This window comes from Camponotus vicinus, unplaced genomic scaffold (assembly GCF_025532165.1).
Source record: "Camponotus vicinus isolate PSW18456_S1 unplaced genomic scaffold, iyCamVici1.0 SCAF_14, whole genome shotgun sequence".
Classification (NCBI taxonomy): Eukaryota; Metazoa; Arthropoda; class Insecta; order Hymenoptera; family Formicidae; genus Camponotus; species Camponotus vicinus.
In genome coordinates, this window is record NW_028141950.1 from 9,812,795 (window position 1) to 9,829,959 (window position 17,165).

At 33.0% G+C, this 17,165-nt stretch overlaps 1 pseudogene across 1 annotated transcript; it reads left to right on the forward strand.

Annotated features, from left to right (window-relative positions):
* The first annotated feature begins 844 nt into the window (after positions 1-844).
* Positions 845-15,493, forward strand: LOC145965248 (fatty acid synthase-like; annotated as a pseudogene). The gene is made up of 10 exons (XR_014436655.1): positions 845-882; positions 4,635-4,817; positions 6,445-6,635; positions 6,869-6,968; positions 7,052-7,396; positions 8,661-11,811; positions 12,035-12,509; positions 12,662-13,004; positions 13,113-14,599; positions 15,014-15,493. The product of XR_014436655.1 is annotated as a fatty acid synthase-like (transcript).
* Positions 15,494-17,165: the final 1,672 nt, after the last annotated feature.

Below are 17,165 nucleotides of genomic sequence, written 5' to 3' on the forward strand. Positions count from 1 at the left end.
TAAGTACGGGCAGTAAGTCTGTAATTTCTACCACATTCGCCAAAGGTTATAAGAATATCGACTACTTCTGTAGGCGTATAATTTGCCATTTTACCAGAATTTTATCAGAGTACAAATGTTAAAAAAATACATAAACACTTGTGACTTTGGCACTAAATGGACAAAATTTTGGAGGGATACTTAGAGGAACTCCATCAGATGGAAAGTCCAAAATGTCTCGGTACTTTGGACCATTCAAGTTGCCTAAAGGGCAGGTTACGCTAAAAGCAGTTTCTTGAGAAGTAATTAATGAGTAATAAAAAATAATGAGAAGTTTGTTTTAAGACTAATTTCGAGTATTAACAATGAAAACGTGGTATTTTTATTGTTAATTTATTGCAGAATCGTAAGCATGGGTTCTCAGTAAGAGAAATCGAAGAAATTGAATTTCGTCGATTACAGCGCCATCTATCATGAATCGAGAAAAATGTTTCAGACAAATTGTATGTGTTTTTAGCCAAAGATTCCGAATATGCAATAAAAAATGGGGGTTCCCATTTAAGATTTCAAACTTGCCCCCCCCTCACCGCCCAGGGGGAGGGGTGGGGGGGCTCATTTTAACGTCATTGTACGTCCCCCTCGAAATGACAAAATTTTGATTCTAAACATTTTTTCGTAGTGTGCTTATTTTTCGAGTTATTTGGCTGCCTAAGTTAAAATGGGTCACCCTGTATATATCCTTTTGATGTCATCAAAAACAATTTTTTTTGTTCGTTTAGTTCCAGTTTTTATGAAACGTTTTGAATATTTTAAGTGTATCGCACATATATATTGCGTGTTTCACTCTTCTGTAATCGCGAGTCGTAGCAAATGTAACAACAAATACCCATACTTTTCGATAAGGTAAGTACACTGCAAATCTTAATATGTTATATTTACACGTATAAATGTGTAAATTAGTTGAAGCTCTTTTTACGTTTCCTGCTGCTTAACTTATATGCACTTGATATATTTTAATTTAATACATTAAAACGTGTTAATTAATTATATTTAAATGCATTAATTTAATATATTTAAAATGTATAGGTTTCAAATTAATGGTACATTACAATAAAGTGCTTGTTTGAAATTTATAAAAATATATTTATATTTTTTACAAAGAAATACACATTATATATTTTTTCTTATTCTAAATAACCTTATCAGTTTATATCTAACTTTGGAATTAAAATTAAATGATTATTATTAGAGAAAAATAGAAAAATTAAAGTTAGAAAAATAAAATAAAATATTTAAAAAAAATAAAATGTTCATAAGATAAATTTTTTTAATCAAGGACTATAAAGTTAAAAATTTTATTTATATTTAGGCGTATTGAACATGCATCTTAAATAGATAATGAACGAATCATTTTCGTTTATTGGCCGGACATTTACTTGTCCGACTTATAAAATCGATTTAATATCTGAAGTTCCTCTATTGAAACTGTATCAGAAATTAAATCGAAGTGATATTTTTAATTTTATCTGTCGTCTTTTGCAAGCTTTATATAATTCTCATGACTAAAATGATATCGATACTCGGTGAAAAATCATCGTAGATGAAAAATAAAAAAAGCATTTTGAAGCTTGAAACTTCAACTTTAACGCGCTATCGTTAGATTTTTTAAATTTTTTATCTTCTTTTTTCTGCGCTTTAGAAAAGAACATTGTGTTCTTCCTTAAAATTACGTTTCTTTGACATTCTGCAGTTTGATAAAAAAATTTTTCTCAAAAAATTCAACTCAAGATCCATAAACTACAACATTTTACCTACAAAACGCTTTTTTAAAAACTTTCCTACGATTTTTTTTGACCGAGCTACATAACTTCGAAACTAATATGTAAAATGATGTATACCGCCGGCATTAGCGTTATCCAATGTGCACCACATGGAGGTTGCCGATCGGATTTTGCACATCATGTGTAGTGTGTGAGGGTGTGTGTGTGTGTGTATGTGTGTGTTACATAGCAGAGATAAGGACCCCGCAGTTCGTCACTCCTGCAGTATTTAATAACTTCAAACCCTCTCTGCTCTCTCTCTCTTTCTGTGTGTGTGTGTGTGTGTGTGCCAGCACGCGTGCGCGCGCTGGCACACACAGTGACGAACTGCGGGGTCCTTATCTCTGCTATGTAACACACACACACACACATACACACACACACACACACACACTACACATGATGTGCAAAATCCGATCGGCAACCTCCATGTGGTGCACATTAGATAACGCTAATGCCGGCGGTATACATCATTTTACATATTGGTTTTGAAGTTATGTAGCTCGGTCAAAAAAAATCGTAGGAAAGTTTTTAGGAAAGCGTTTTGTAGGTAAAATGTTGTAGTTTATGGATCTTGAGTTGAATTTTTTGAGAAAAATTTTTTTATCAAACTGCAGAATGTCAAAGAAACGTAATTTTAAGGAAGAACACAATGTTCTTTTCTAAAGCGCAGAAAAAAGAAGATAAAAAATTTAAAAAATCTAACGATAGCGCGTTAAAGTTGAAGTTTCAAGCTTCAAAATGCTTCTTTTATTTTTCATCTACGATGATTTTTCACCGAGTATCGATATCATATCTAAAAAATACTGGTTTATTTTCAAATCGCATTACTCGGTCAAAAAAAATCGTAGAAAGATTTTTAAAAAAGCATTTTACAGAGAAAATGTTGTAATTTATAGAGCTTGAGTTTAATTTCTCGAAAAAAATTTCTTTCATCAAGTTGCAGCGTGTTAAAAATACATAATTTTAAGGAACTAAACAGTGTGTTCCTTTTTAAAGCGCAGAATAAGGAAGATAAAAGATTTTTAAAAAACCACCGATAGCGCGTTAAAGTTGAAACTTCATGCTTCACAATGCTTTTTTAATTTTTTTTCTACGATGATTTTTCGACGAGTTTCAGCGGTTTGAAAATAGCCCAATTTTTAGGGTATGAAAAGTGTTCCCTAAATTCTTTTGAGTAGTGTATAACCAAAGAAAACTTGCTTGAGTAAACTATTTTATATATAGTTTAATGAAGAAAAATATATTTTCCTATATACGCAAGAATATATATATATATATATATATATATATATATATATATATATATATATGTGTGTATATTATATCAAGTAGGAAACTGATCTTAGAAATTTATTATTAAATACAAAGGCCAATTAATTACAAGTTCTCTCATAATAAATTCATGAAATTGGCCAAAATAGCCATTTTTGGACTATTTAATTACAAATTACTTAAAATCTAAAAACGTGCTAAAGAAATTATTCTATAGTCATATTCGTTTTCAGCGTCAAAAAATCAAATACATTCATTTGCTCTGCTTTTTATAACTGACCTTCGCAGGCTTGTGTTATCAATAAATATTTTATATACTATAATTTTGTCATATTACATATTTATATATTATAACAATTATATTATTATACGGGGTGTTCAAAAAGTCCCGGACCGGTTGAATATTTCATAAACTATGCACTTTAGAAAGAAATGTTTCAGACAAAAGTTGTATGGCTTGAAGGGGGCCATAAGATGGCGTCATTGGTTTGACCTTGAAAAGTCGTTTGAAGATCACCTTCAATTTCTTAAATGGAACCCCCTATTTTTTGTTTCTTATTCTTGTAGCTTATCTCGAGAGCTTTCCAAAACACTATAATAAAGTATTTCTTCATTGAGTACTTTTCGAGTTATGAGGCTTGAAATAATTTCTTAATTTTACATAAACCATAAAATATCTAGTAAAATATTCATTTTTCGATTATCTTACCTTAATACTTTTATGTACAAAATAATGAGAGGAATCAATTGGTGTAAAGAAAATACATAGTTATTTTTAAGAAAAAATATGTAATTGTTAATTGCAAATTACATATTTTAGGTAAGATATTTAGGTAAGATATTTAGGTATTTAGGTAAGATAATCGAAAAATGAATATTTTACTAGATATTTTATGGTTTATGTAAAATTAAGAAATTATTTCAAGCCTCATAACTCGAAAAGTACTCAATGAAGAAATACTTTGTTATAGTGTTTTGGAAAGCTCTCGAGATAAGCTACAAGAATAAGTAACAAAAAATAGGGGGTTCCATTTAAGAAATTGAAGGTGACTTTCACGTGACCTTCAAACGACTTTTCAAGGTTAAACCAATGACGCCATCTTATGGCCCCCTTCAAGCCATACAACTTTTGTCTGAAACATTTCTTTCTAAAGTGCATAGTTTATGAAATATTCAACCGGTCCGGGACTTTTTGAACACCCTGTATATCATGGCAATAATTAATTTACCCCTTTGATTGGCGCAATTCTTTTTACTTAGTGGATATCTGTGAATTGCACTTTTTATGTTTTTCGGGTCGCTGATTACAAATCTGAAGACAAGTTTCAAAAATTCAAAATGATGGATTCAATATGGTAGTCAAAATTAAAACCATCAAAATATGTATAAATACGAAAAGAAACATATATTTCATAAGTTATTAGAAATCTGGTACCAATTCGAAAAATTTCAGAGCTAATCCAATACAGACCTCATAGCAAAGGAAATTTATGGAAGTGTACAGATACGAAAAATACAAATTATAAAATTAAATATTAATAGGCGATAATTTATTTATAGCAATAAACAAAAATAGATGCACATATGCAGCAAAGGCATGATATTAATATAAGATAATTTTACAAATCGTCCAAGGGAATACATACGCATTATTATAAAAGCATCTATCGTTGGATCAAACTAGCAGTTTAGTACAATATAGTACATCAGCGGTTTCGTTCTACTACGACAGAATAAAAATAAGTATGCATATATTACGTATTAATTTTAAAATTTTTATTATCGTTCATGCTTTTAAATACTTACGCTCTTTTTTAAATTTAAGTGTCTCTTTCCAAAAATATGATATTATCGAAAAATATGATTATAAAGTACATTCAAAACCATAAAACTTTTATTCGAAATTTTTTTGTACCTTTTTTGTATCGTTTCAATGGTATTCGCACAGAAATATAAAAAGCGATTTTTTCAAACATACGTGTCTCTTATATTAATCTGGACAATATATCCATAGCTCATTAAAATCGGAGGGGAACTCTTTCGGTCCTTTTTTTGTCAGTAATATTAATAATCTGCATGATATTAATCCCTGCAAACACCAAGTAACAATTACATAATAATTAGTTATAATTTTCCATTCAACAATATAACTGTTACATATTATATAACTTTTATGTGTTATATAACAGTAATTGTTGAGTGGGAAATTATATAACTAACAGTTATACTTGGTGTTTGCTGGATACAATATAAAATCTGTTGTTTTTTAATATTTTTCTTATTTCACTTGAATATTTTATTAAATATTTCTTATTAAAAATAAAAAAAATATTTACAGTTATATTAGAAATAGTATATTTCATTTAAGTTCTTTTTAAATAAGTTTTTAATAAACAATAAACGACGACTGAAACTTTTTACATGTTTACACTCGAGGACATCAAGTGGGAATAACGAAAGAAGTATAAAAGAGGGACGCAACTTCTCGTATCAAAATCATTTGATGCTCTATATATGATTCTGTTCAATATTTGTTCTATAAAAGTCTTCATATATACAAATTTTGCGATCGTATAAGAGTTTAGTAAATAAACTAGTAACGCTTTTTTTTGTCCGCTTAAATTTAGAATTAATATAACCAAATTAGAGATTATTACCAGCAAAAAGCTTGATCGCCATTCGATAAATACAGGGATGGAAAAGTTACTTTTTAAAAATAACTAGTTACCGTTACTCGTTACCGGGTAAAAAAGTAACTCATTACCATTATTAGTTACTTGTTTTTAAAAGTTATTAGTTACCGTTACCATTACTTCAAAAGTAACGATTCATTACTTTTCTCGTTACATTTAATGCTAAAACAAGATAAAACTAAATAAAAAATTTACTTTGGCAATATTTTTTATTAAAATATTAATAGAAGCAATAAAGTTTTTATTTTAAATTTACAAAACCGTAAAAAATTTAAAGAGGTATAGATTTTAAAGTGCTTAACACGTAACTTCACATGTAAATGAAAAAATTTTAATTTCCATTAAATTTATAAGTACACCTAAATTTACATTCTTTTTGTGCTCTCGCGCGATATTACGTCAAACTTAAAAGCTGGCCAATCACATCCACTCCAGAAGAATGGAATAACTGTGATTGACCAATGATGTCATTAATCGCTCTCAGAGCAATAAATTTCAGCCGGTATCAGAGGTATTATCCGAATTCATTATGTATATGAATGTCGGTCGATGACTAAAGATTGAATATGACGGAAATACGATGTCATAAGTATTTTCAAAATATGAAAAGTAACGAAAAAAGTAACTGTTAAATTCGTTATCGTTACTAAAAAAATGTAATTACGTTATCATTACAGTTACAGAAAAAAAAATATAACGCCATTACCAGTCTGTTACCAAAAAAAGTAACTATAACGGCGTTACAAGTAATGCGTTATTTCCCTGGATAAATAGATCCTTGTAAAAAATTAGTGAATCAAAGAATTATAAACAGGAATAGTGTAGCAGACACAGATTTTTTCCTGTTTAAATCAATCCGTTTTGAAAAGTAAGTTCTTCTCATATTCCAGAAAAATTAGTATAAATTTAATAAAAGAGGTCAATTAATTTTCTTTTTTAAATATAATATAATTATTCATTGTGTATTTGTCTTTTTATATATTAAAATATTATGACAGAAACTTAAATAAAAATAAAGCTATACAATGAACATGATTCAATTCCATTAAAACGATTATATGTGTAATCTAAAATTAGAAGAAAGAATTTTTATTTTTACAGAGAGATAGAAAAGTTAGTTTAGTCAGAGCAAAATCTTATTATTCGAAAATCAAGATGCTTACTTATTTTGAAGGTGATATTGTCATTGCGGGCATTTCGGGTAATTATATTATCTCAAATGGTTATGATACAACACCAATTTTATTATAAGATGGTTACTTGTAATATCAATATTTTTCCTAGGCCGTCTGCCTGAATCGTCAAACATTGAAGAATTTAAGGAAAATTTAATAAAAGGAACGGATATGGTCACTAAGGACGAGAGACGTTGGAAACCGAATCTTTACGATTTACCCTCTAGATTTGGCAAACTTAAAAATCTTCATAGTTTCGATGCCTCTTTCTTCAAGATACCTCCTAAACAAGCGCATATAATGGATCCGCAGCTTCGCATTATGCTGGAAGTGACATATGAGGCATTAATTAACGCTGGTGTCAATCCCTCCACTCTGAAGAAATCGCATACCGGTGTGTTCATTGGTGTTTACTCTTCGGATGCGAGTGATTTTTGGAAAAGAAAGCCGGACGGTAGGTATATTTTGAAAATATATGGTGAAAATTTTTGTCTGTTAAAAATCACATTATGAAACAATATTGTTAAATAATTAAACCAATTTTTAAGAATTAAATCATATAAATGAAAGGACAAAAGATTATGGAAATTTTTATACAATTATATTATGAAAGATATTCTTATGTAGTTAAATCAGTTTTTAAATATATAATCTTACAAATGTAAGATATATACGAAAAATACATAAAAAATACGTGATAAATTGTTTATATAGAAATATTTTTTTACACAATTGGAAAAGTATATATAAGATTTTGAAATAAATATACAATTAATTAAAACATTATTTTTTTTACAAGTACATATATAAGTTTAAAAGTAAGATTTAGAATATGTTATACATGATATTTGTATTTATATCAAATTATTTATTTAATAAAATTATTTAATAAAATTAATATAAGTGTTAAAATTGACAAGAGCTAAAGCATAGTAATTTGAGAGCAATAGAAAAAAAAATTTTTTTTATTAATGTAAATAATAAATATAAATAATAACTAATAATAAGTTATAAATAATAACTAATCATAAAAAGGAAAAAAGAGCCTGGACGATTTTAAATCATGTTCGTGTTCTTTATTATCTATATTATGACCTTTAAAGTGAAATTTACTTATACCAACCAATGATTTACATATCTTCTCGTTTATTTTTGTTGATTTTTTTTATTTTAATTTAATATCCTTTCATCACCAATGAGAAGGATACAGAAAAGGTCGAAACGTTTGGTTAATTCTATTATGTTTTTTTAACACATGTAAAATTTTATTAATTATTACATATTATTGCAGTAAATGACCTTGTGTCTAGACACCCTTCCTTTTTATGATTAGTAAATTTTATTAATTTAATTAATTTAAAATAAACATAATAAGAAAACTCAATCAGTTAAATTGTTATCTTTAATAATACTATACCTTGACAATTGAGGTATATAAGGCGTTCTCTCTTGTACAATAAGGTATATAAGGCGTTCTCTTGTACAATAAGGTATATAAGGCGGTCTATCTTGTATAATAAATATATAATATTATATAATATAAAATTATATAATTATATAATATTACATTATAATTTTCATGTACACATATAATACATATTACATTATAATGCATACACATTTAGCAAAATTCCAGTTTTTGCTACAAGAATACTATAAACATCAGTCGAATAAAATATCTTTTGAATAAGCTACAAAAATTTATCGTCTACTTGCAGGACATGAATGGGTTCGAAGTAGACAAGGAATGATAGCCACCAGAATCTCTTACGCTTTCGATTTAATTGGACACAGCTATTCGGTGGATACACTTTGTTCTTCGTCCTTGACAGCTATGCATCAGGCAATCGTGGCGATACGCACTGGAGAATGCGACGCAGCGATCGTCGGCGGATTGAATCTCGTGCTCGATCCGATTTATAGCCTTCATCATCATCGTATGAATCTTCTGTCCACAGATGGCAAATGTAAATCATTCGACACCTCAGCTGACGGTTACGTGAGAGCCGAAGCGGTGGTCGCAATATATCTGCAGAAAATGACAGACGCACGCAGAGTGTATGCCACAGTAGTCAACACGGCGATAAACACGGACGGCTACAAGCCCGAAGGTATCATGCACCCGAGTGGTGACATGCAGTATTTGATGTTGCAGAAAATGTACAATGAGGTAAATATCGATCCCAAAAACGTAGTTTACGTGGAGGCGCATGGTACCGGTACTAGAGCGGGTGATCCGGAGGAGCTCGTTGCCATCGATAAGTTGTTTTGCAAAGACAGAAAGACACCGCTGTTAATCGGCTCGGTTAAATCAAATATGGGACACGCAGAAGCTACCAGTGGATTGTGCTCAATCGCCAAGGTGCTGATTGCGATGGAAACCGGTGTGATTCCGGCGAATCTGCACTTTGCCATTCCAAATCCAAATATTCCCGCGTTGACCGAGGGACGTATTCGCGTAATCGACAAAGCTACGCCATGGAACGGCGGTCTTGTGGGTATTAATTCATTTGGCATTGGAGGTACGAATTCGCACGTCATTCTGCGCAGCAATTCGAAGATAAAGATGTCATTGGATACCGTCGAGCAGCTATTGCCGAAGCTGGTCGCCGTATCGGGCCGTACAAAAGAAGCTGTACAGATATTACTGAATAAAGCAAACGAGCATCGACGAGACAATGAGTTTTTATCTCTACTGTACTCCGTGCACAGTAATAACTTATCGAATCACAACATTCGTGGCTATGAAATACTCGCTTATGATAGTACGCGCGAGATTGTCGAGGCGAATTTTGACGAGAAACGTCCCGTTTGGTTTATATTTTCCGGTATCAATACTCAGTGGCCGGGTATGGGACACGAATTGCTTCATATCGAAACGTGTCAGCGAAGTCTACAACGATGCGCGGATGTATTAAAGGAGCACGATGTTGATCTAATGAATATCATCATTAACGGTAGCGATGAAACATACGAGAACGTACTGGTTGCTACCGTGTCAATCGTGGCCATTCAAATCGCTCTCGTCGATATGTTAATATTTATGGATGTGCAACCAGACGGTATAATTGGACACTCCCTTGGTGAAATAAGTTGCTCGTATGCCGATGGCGCGTTTACCCTAGAGCAAACGATTTTGGCAGCCTATTATAGAGGCAAGTCGATCATAGAATCCGATTTGGAACCAGGCGCTATGGCGGTGGTAAACTTGAATTGGGAGGAAGTCAAGAAGATGTGTTTGACCGATATCGCTCCAGCCTGTCATAATTCCGTCGATTTGGTTACTATTTCTGGCTCACCCGTGTCTGTGAAAAAGTTCGTAAAAGAGTTGAAGAGCAAAAATATCTTTGCCAAAATGATCAATTGCTGTGGCGTTGCTTATCACAGCAAATATATTATTCCAGTTAAATCCAAATTTTGCGCTTCTCTCGATATGATTGTGCCAAAGCCAAAGCAAAGATCTACCAGATGGATTTCTAGTTCGGTACCCGAGGCCGCATGGGATAGCCCAATCGCACAATTATGTTCAACGGAGTATCACGTGAACAATATGCTGTCACCTGTGCTTTTTCAGGAGGCGATCGCGCATATCCCAAAGAATGCGATAACCATCGAAATCGCGCCACATTGTTTGCTACAGACAATCCTGCGTAAATCGCTACCATCCACGGTGACTAATATCGGTCTCCAAAAGCTGAATCATTCTAATAATTTGATCTTTTTACTATCTAATGTGGGAAAGATGTACATAGCCGGCGTGCAACCCGACATTTCTAAACTGTATCCGTCAGTCAGTTTTCCCGTTAGTCGCGGAACACCGATGATCGGATCTTTGGTCAAGTGGGACCACTCTGCTACATGGCAGGTGCCAGATTTCAAGCAAAAGTCGAAAGAATCGTCTGGAGAGCATGTCATAGAGGTAAATTTGTCTAGAAAAACAGACGCATACCGGGACATAAAATTGATGGGCGAATTGTGTACCCAGGCGGCTGTTATATGTTGATGGTTTGGCAATTCTTTGCAAAGCTACGCGATACCGATTTCGAGCGACTACCAGTAGTTTTTGAGAACATATGGTTTCAGCGCATTACCTTCTTACTAGAGAATAAAACAATCAAGTTTTTGATAAAACTTCTCGAGGAAACGGGAGATTTTGTGATTCTCGAAGCGAATACGATTGTAATCAGCGGGAATATCCGCCCTGCTGAAACTATCGAGAAAAATCAGCTAAACCTACCACCGTTTCCGATGCCGCCCACCGAGCTTCTATTGAATACGGAGGATATTTATAAGGAATTGAGATTACGTGGATACGAATACAATGGTACTTTCAAGGGATTAAAATGCTGTGACAATTCTTTCAACGTTGGCGAAATATATTGGTTTAATGAATGGATTACGTATATCGATAGTATGTTTCAATTTAAATTATTGTCCAACAATCGGAGATTATCGTATAGCTCGAAAATTCCTTACGTTCTGATTGATCCCGTTCTTCATAAACGAATGGTCAATGAGTTACCAAAGAACGGCGGATTGCCAATATATTATTATAAATATGTCAATTTCATCAAATCGGGCGGTATCGAAATAAGAGGTACGAAATACACCACATCTCAGCGACAGCAGAAGACAGCTAAACCCAAATACGAACGTTACGTTTTCGTGCCATATGAAAACTCGCGCAGCTTGGTCTTGAAAGATTCAAAGAGAGAAAAGATTCACGCACTCACTGTACTGTTACAAATTGTGTGTGAAAATGTAACGACATCGAGAATCAAGGCCGTGGAAGTTGCGGATAATCGAGCCGCGGAGAGCCTCTTGGCGCCGCTTGTACTCGATATTCTTTGTGGCGAACCCGTAGTTACGGTAAGTACTCGCTACAAAATTTTAATAACTATCGTCGACTTTAGAAACTGAATAGACATCTTAGATAAATAGTGTAATTTCGTGCGATTTATATTATAAGAGATACACATTTTCTTTAATACATATGCAATTTTCATAAGTCCATCTTATATGTAGAAATCGTTTTTTACATGTACATGTAGCATTCTAAATACGTATGAACATATCCGTGCTGTTGTTTTAGATTGATTTACAAGTAGCCGTTAGTTCCACATGCGATTATGCGACAGATTTCAATCAAATGGACATTGATCTTAATATAATGAAATGGGATGCAAGCGGTACATTCCCAGTTCAGAATATGCACCTCATCATAGCAGCGGAAGTCCTCTCTGGCCGACCTTGCATCGTTCTGAAAAATGTAGCGGCTACCTTAAGTTCTAATTGCTTTATTCTTCTAGAGGAGACTGGTACATTCTCCTCTAGAGACTTAAAGATTGCACTAAAGGAGGCGAATTTGATGTTGATTGGTAAACAAATCGACTCCTCGGGAAAGAGTTACTTCTTATTGAGAAAGCGTAAAGTGAGAAAAGAACCAATCTTAATACAGATCACGGGAAAAGATTTCTCATGGTTGACAAATGCGAAAGCGGCATTGAGAAAATTTGATAGTGAAAATCAAAATATATATTTTGTATCTCAAGGCGAAGAATTACTTGGTATTTATACATGTTTATATATAATAATTTTTGAAATAAAAATAATTCATGTTTAAAAGTATTTACTTAAAATTATAAAAATAATCATCTTTCGGAGCTTTATCCCAGTGTTTATCAATGAATTATTGGATTTTGTTATTTTTCATTTTCAGGTCTTGTCGGATTCATAACCTGCATGCGGCGCGAGATCGCAAACGTGCGTTATGTTTTCATCCAGGACAGTAATGCTCCCAAATTTGATTTATTCTCGCAATTCTACGTGGAGCAATTGGAAAAAGGACTAATAGCTAATGTATTGAAAGGAGGTCAATGGGGTAGTTATCGGCATTTGCAATTAGATCAACATAACTACGTGGAATTAGAGCACGCTTATGTGGATACATTGACGACGGGAAATTTAAATAGTTTGGAATGGATTCAAAGTCCGTTAACGTATTGTCAGACCAAATATCGAAATACACTCTGCAGTGTGTACTATGCATCATTAAATTTCAGGCAAGTTTCAAGCGTCATGTCTTGCTCTCTCCGAAATTCCCTCTGAAATTATAAGAATAATATGTTACCACGTTGATAAATACTTGTTAATAAATTTTATACTAACAGGGATATTTTGCTGGCGACTGGTAAACTATCAGCAGATACTCTTTCATCGTTAGGGCTTGCTACAGAAGACTATGTATTAGGATTAGAGTTCTCCGGGAGAGACGCAAACGGCTGTAGAGTAATGGGTTTAACCAAATCTAGTGGTTTGGCGACCATCGTGTTGCCGGATTGCGATTTTCTTTGGAAAGTACCTGAGGAATGGACATTGGAGCAGGCGGCGACAATACCGGTCGCTTATGTGACCAGTTACTATGCTCTGTTTGTACGAGGTCGATTGATAGCGGGCGAAAGCGTACTGATTCACTCTGGTGCGGGTGCCGTCGGCCTAGCGGCGATCATCATCGCTCTGCATGCTGGCTGCACCGTCTTCACCACTGTCAGCACAGAAAAAAAGCGATTGTATCTCAAGAAGATCTTTTCGCAATTGACCGACAAGCACATTGGCAATTCCCGAGATACGAGTTTTGAACAGCTGATCTTGGACGAAACCCGAGGACGTGGGGTCGATGTAGTATTGAATTCGTTGTCAGAAGAGAGACTGCATGCCAGCGTACGATGCCTCGCGAAGGACGGTCGCTTCCTCGATATTGGGAAGCACGACATGTTGAATGGCAATCCCGTAGATATGTCTATGTTTTTAAAGAATACTTCTTATCATGGTATACTTTTAGAATTGTTGTTCCAAAATATCGAGGATAAGCGAAAAACGATTAGACTAATCTCGGAGGGAATCGAGAATGGTGTAGTTCGTCCATTACCGACTACTGTATTTTCGAAGCAAAGCCTCCAGCAAGGATTCAGATTTATAACGACAGGCAAGCATATTGGCAAGGTATTGTTGAATATTCGAGACGAAGAGCCGCAGAAATGCATGTTGCCGATGCTAAGAACGATAGCGGCCATACCACGTACTTACATGTATCCAGACAAGTCGTATGTGTTGATCGGTGGTCTCGGTGGATTCGGTTTGGAATTGGCCAATTGGATGATCATCCGCGGCGCTAAATTCATCGTTCTCGTGTCACGTACTGGCATACGCACTGGTTATCAGATGCCACGCGTGCAACATTGGCGCAATAATGGCATCAAAGTTATCATCTCTACGGCAGACATTACGACATCATCGGGTGCCGAATGTTTGATCGACGAGAGTAATCAATTGGCTCCGGTAGGCGGTATATTTAATTTAGCCGTCGTTCTACGCGACGCTCTGTTCGAGAACATGCAAGTGGCCGATTTCGAAACTGTAATCTTACCAAAGATCAACTGTACGAGGAATCTGGATGTAGTATCGAGAAAGTCCTGTCCATCATTGGATCATTTTGTCGTGTTCTCATCCGTATCGTGTGGCCGCGGCAATGCCTGTCAATCCAATTATGGTCTCGCAAATTCAGCTATAGAGAGAATGATGGAGCAGAGACATACTGCTGGTTTGCCCGGTCTTGCTATTCAGTGGGGTAGTATAGGAGACGTCGGTTTATACGTTGGTGAGACATCTCTCTATTTTTTTTTATAAAATTCATGATCTTCGATCCTTTTTCGAATTTTATTGTTTTGATGATTTTAGAAATTCTGCCGGAAAAAATACTTCCATTTTTTTTACTCGGTATAAAGTACTCACATAGTCAACATAATGATTTGTACGACTCTTGGAAGAAGATTTATTATATTATTTATTTTTATTAGAAATATTAACAACTTTTTATTGCAAGAAATATATAATTTAACAATTATGGAGGAACTATTAGTAGAAAATAATTGCAGACTTACAACGTTACATTATTAAAATAAAAGCACGAATTAAATATTTAAATATGTAAAATATTTTGATCAGATCATCGAAGCGAACAGTAATCACTTTTTACATTCGATATCACTACATAATGCTCTGACTTTTACAGATACAGTGAAGAATGAAAATTTTGATATAAGATATGTTTTACCGCAACGTGTGACAAGCTGTCTTGAGACCATAGATGTTTTTCTTCAACAACCATACCCAGTATTATCGTCTACGGTAATAGCCGAGAAACACAAATCTACAAATAACAACAACAAAATTGATCATGTCGCCCAAATCGTTGGCAATATCCTTGGTATTGAAAACATCTCGGAAAATATTAATGAAAGCTTCGACAAACTCGGTATCGATTCGCTAAGCTATATGGAGATAAGACAGATTTTTGAAAGAGAATATGATTTCATGTTATCTTTCCGAGAAATGTATGTCTTAACGTTAGGCAAATTATTTGATTTATTAGCGACAAACAATGTGTCTCACGATTCTTCAACGAGTTAAAGAAGTGTAAAAATTATCGCAAATCTACAGAGAGAGATATATACTTTAATTTTTTAAAATATTTTTTCCTTAGCACTTTTTTCTAACATGTGAATTATAATAATGATTGTATTTTAATGTAATTTATAATAATTGTAAATACTTATACTTCTATATTGATTATATGATTTTGTTAAAAGAATTATTATTTTGTTTATACATGTGCTTAATACATTATAAATATTTAAGTAAGTCATAAATAATAAATCTGTAATATTCAAAATAAGAGATGTCAGACAGAAATAAAATTACATAAATATCATAATATATTATAGAGTTTAGTCAAGAAAAATATATTCTCCTATATACGCACAAGAATATATGTATGTTTATATCAATGAGGAAACTGATCCAAGAAATTTATTATCAATTATTATTGTATATTCTCGAGAATAATTGAAAAAATTTGGCATTAATAAATCATTTATTATAAATATTCGAATATTTAATTTTTATTGTTTATATAACATTATTTGATTAGTTTTACAATTTAATATACATCTACAATTTAATATACATCTCAGCGTATTTCAGACATTTCAAGTCCAATCGATATTCAAGAAAATTTATTTCATTCCACCAATCACTTGGCACATTGAATGTGCCTAGTGTTAAGTTAGGGTACAGTTCTCAAAAATTTTCTTTACAAGTGATTATAAGTTCTCATATAAATCATATTCTTATATACATCGCCGTTTAAAAATTTATCCCGTCTTCACTCTATCTCTCTTACACAAAACTTTCTTCAGAAGTCTACACAATCAAGAATTATAGGAGTTTTATTAATTTAAAATTTTATTCATTACAAGCATAATATGTGTCCAACGGATGTTTTTGCGTGACTAACTTTCTATTAAAAGTTTTGAATGTACTTTATAACAGTGTAATTAAATTTTTTATATCATATTTTTCAAAATCTCCTTTCCCTTCTTCGTGTCATATTTTCCAAAATCCATTCTCCTTCCCAATTTTGAAAACTGAAATTTTTTTATAGCAAAACTTAAAACATATTTAAAGCATTTAATGCAAAATTCAGCCATAAATGACACGTATGAAAAAAATACGTATCTCTTATCTTATATCTCCTTGAGCTAGATACTAGAGGCGTGCAAATCTGCTCTCACTCCCGCTTGTTCCCGACAGCGAGATTGGATTCTCGAGACTCAGATTATCGGGACTCGCTCGTTCCCGAGCTTCTATTCTCGATAACAGCGCTCCCGATAATTTGAGTCTCGAGAATCCAGTCTCGCTGTCGGGAAGACTGAAATATATAAGTTACAGTGTAGCTAATAAAGACTTTAATAATTTTGACTCAGACTGTATTAAACAAGGACAGAGCGATACCTTGACATGCTCTCTCTCGTCATGCACCGACAGGCCCAGCGCTCATTCCAGTTAATATATATTTCAATGGTCGGGAACGAGCGGGAGTGAGAGCAGATTTGCACGCCTCTATTAGATACACCTACATCATATCTAAAGTGTAGTCATCAAAAGCCATATTCATCAAAATCGGAGTGGGATACTTGCGATTATTTTCTTGTCAGTGATTTATAAAAGTGCATTATATTAATAATATAAAATTATTGTTGTTTAATATTTTTCTTATTTCTTTTAAATATTTTTCTTATTTTATTTGAATATTTTATTTTATTAAATATTTCTTATTAAAAATAAAAAAGTAAATATTTACAATTACATTAGAAATAGTATAT